This window comes from Ornithorhynchus anatinus, chromosome 3, assembly GCF_004115215.2.
Source record: "Ornithorhynchus anatinus isolate Pmale09 chromosome 3, mOrnAna1.pri.v4, whole genome shotgun sequence".
In the NCBI taxonomy this organism is placed as follows: Eukaryota; Metazoa; Chordata; class Mammalia; order Monotremata; family Ornithorhynchidae; genus Ornithorhynchus; species Ornithorhynchus anatinus.
The window spans coordinates 141,955,417-141,958,830 of record NC_041730.1 but is presented as its reverse complement, the minus strand read 5'-3'; positions in this window follow the sequence as shown (position 1 = coordinate 141,958,830).

The window sequence follows — 3,414 nt, the reverse complement described above, 5'->3', positions numbered from 1 at the left end:
CGGGGGGGGGGGGTGGGGTGCTCAAAGTGTCAGAAAGACACATCATGGCAACCCGGCCCCCAGGGAGCTCAGAGGGTCACACAGGCCCATTGTCAGTGGCGGCAGCCCTGTCCCTCGGTATGGTGCGAGGGGATCACAATGTCACATAGGCACAACGCTGCAGTGGCCCTGCCCCAGGCGGGTGCTCAGAGCATCAAACGGGAACAACATCATGGCAGCCCGGCCCCCAGGGAGCTCAGAGGGTCACACAGGCCCATTGTCAGTGGCGGTGGCCCTGTCCCTCGGTGCGGTGCGAGAGGCTCACAGTACCAGGCAGGCACAAAGTTGCAGGGGCCCTTCCCCGGGTGGGGTGCTCAGAGTGTCAAAAAGACAACATTATGGCAGTCAGGCCCCCAGGGAGCTCAGAGGGTCACACAGGCCCATTGTCAATGGCGGCAGCCCTGTCCCTCGGTGCGGTGTGAGGGGGTCACAATGTCACATAAGCACAACGCTGCAGTGGCCCTGCCCCAGGGGGGTGCTCAGAGTATCCAACGGGAACAACATCATGGCAGCCCGGCCCCCAGGGAGCTCAGAGGGTCACACTAGCCCATTGTCAGTGGCGGCAGCCCTGTCCCTCGGTGCGGTGCGAGGGGGTCACAGTGTCACATAGGCACAACGCTGCAGTGGCCCTGCCCCAAGGGGGTGCTCAGAGTATCAAACGGGAACAACATCATGGCAGCCCGGCCCCCAGGGAGCTCAGAGGGTCACACTGGCCCATTTTCAGTGGCGGTGGCCCTGCCTCTTGGTGCGGTGCGAGGGGCTCACAGTACCAGACAGGCACAAAGTTGCAGCGGCCCTTCCCCGGGTGGGGTGCTCAGAATGTCAAAAAGACACAACATAGGGCAGCCCGGCCCCCAGGGAGCTCAGAGGGTCACACAAGCTCATTGTCAGTGGCGGCAGCCCTGTCCCTCGGTGCGGTGCGAGGGGGGTCACAGTGTCACACAGGAACATTGCTGCAGTGGCCCTGCCCCAGGGGGGTGCTCAGAGTATCAAACGGTCACAACATCACGGCAGCCCGGCACCCTGGGGGCTCAGAGGGTCAGACAGGCCCATTGTCAGTGGCGGTGGCCCTGCCCCTCGGTGCGGTGCGAGGGGCTCACAGTGTCACACAGGCACAACGCTGCAGTGGCCCTGCCCCAGGGGGGTGCTCAGAGTATCAAATGGGTACAACATCATGGCAGCCTGGCACCCTGGGGGCTCAGAGGGTCAGTCAGGCCCATTGTCAGTGGCGGTGGCCCTGCCCCTCAGTGCGGTGCGAGGGGCTCACAGTACCAGACAGGCACAAAGTTGCAGTGGCCCTTCCCTGGGTGGTGTGCTCAGTGTCAAAAAGACACAACATTCTGGCAGCCGGGCCCCCAGGGAGCTCAGAGGGTCACACAGGCCCATTGTCAGTGGCGGCAGCCCTGTCCCTCGGTATGGTGCGAGGGGAATCACAATGTCACATAGGCACAACGCTGCAGTGGCCCTGCCCCAGGGGGGTCCTCAGAGCATCAAACGGGAACAACATCATGGCAGCCCGGCCCCCAGGGAGCTCAGAGGGTCACACAGGCCCATTGTCAGTGGCGGTGGCCCTGCCCCTCGGTGCGGTGCGAGGGGTTCCCAGTACCAGACAGGCACAAAGTTGCAGCGGCCCTTCCCCGGGTGGGGTGCTCAGAGTGTCAAAAAGACAACATTATGGCAGTCAGGCCCCCAGGGAGCTCAGAGGGTCACACAGGCCCATTGGCAGTGGCGGCAGCCCTGTCCCTCGGTGCGGTGCGAGGGGCTCACAGTGTCACACAGGCACAACGCTGCAGTGGCCCTGCCCCAGGGGGGTGCTCAGAGTATCAGACGGGCACAACATCGTGGCAGCCCGGCACCCTGGGGGCTCAGAGGGTCAGACAGGCCCATTGCCAGTGACGGCATCCCTGTCCCTCGCTGTGTTGGGGGCAGCTCATAGTGTCACACGGGCACAGAGCCATGGCGGCCTAACCCTTCTCACAATGTCAGACATTCAATCGTATTTATTGGGTGCTTACTGTGTGCAGAGCACTGTGCTAAACACTAGGGAGTGTACAATATAACAATAAGCAGATGCATTCCCTGCCCACACTGAGTTTACAGTCTAGAGATAAGCTTACTTTGCCAGTGCCAGACCAGTCTAAGGATCTGGCAGCCCCGCCCCAGGTGGGTGTTCAAAGTGTCAGAGAAGCACATCATCATAGCAGCCCTCTCTCCAGGGGGAGCAGACAGACCCAATGTCAGTCACAGGGGCCCTGCCTCTCAGTGTGTAGTCCAGGGGTGGGGGGTTGCTCACAATGCGAGACAGGCACAGTGTTGCGGCGGAGCTCGAAGTGTCAGAGAGGCACATGGGTCCGAGGCACGAATCCAGACTCCTTTTGCTCACTCTGGTATTTCTAGTGTGCTTCCTGGCATCCGGGTCAGGAAGATCCAAATGGGTAGCGTCAAAACAGCACTCATGTTATTATTGTTCTTCCTGGTGCCTGGGCCACGAAGACCCAGATAGGAACATTCAAATCTGGGGTTCATGGCACGAAGCCACTACCCCCTGTTGCTGGCACCCAGATTTTAAAATTCTCTTCCCTGGTGCCCAGGCCATAAAGACCCAAATGGGAACACTCGAATCTGGGGTTCATATCATGAAGCCATTCTCCACTTTTGCCGGCACCCCATCTCTATTATTGTACCCACTGCCTGGGCCATAAAGACCCAAATGGGAAGACTCAAATTTGGGGTTCATGGCATGAAGCCACTACCCCCTTTTGCCAGCACCCATATCTTTATTGTTGTTCCCAGTGCCTGAACCATGGAGACCCAAATGGGAAGAGTCAAGTCTTGGGTTCATGGCATGAAGCCACTTCCCCTTTTTGCCGGCACCCATATCTTTACTGTTGTTCCCAGTGCTTGGGTCATGAAGACCCAAATGGGAAGGGTCAAATATTGGGTTCATGACATAAAGCCAGTTCCCCCTTTTGCCGGCACCAAAAATTTTAAATTATTCTCCCCAGTGCCTGGGCCATGAAGACCCAATGGGAAGACTCAAATCTGGGGTTCATGGCATGAAGCCAGTCCCCTCTTTGCCGGCATCCAAATTTTTCATTACTCTCCCTGGCACCCAGGCCATGAAGACCTAAATGGGAACACTGAAATCTGGGGTTCATGGCATGAAGCCAGTTCCCTCTTTGCCAGCATCCAGATTTTTCATTACTCTCCCCAGCACCCAGGCCATGAAGACCTAAACGGGAACATTGAAATCTGGGGTTCTCGGCATGAAGCCGGTCCCCCCAACTTTTGCTGGCACCCATATTTTAAATTGTTCTTCCCAGCACCTGGGCCATGAAGACCCAAATAGGAACACTGAAGGCTGGGGTTCTTGGC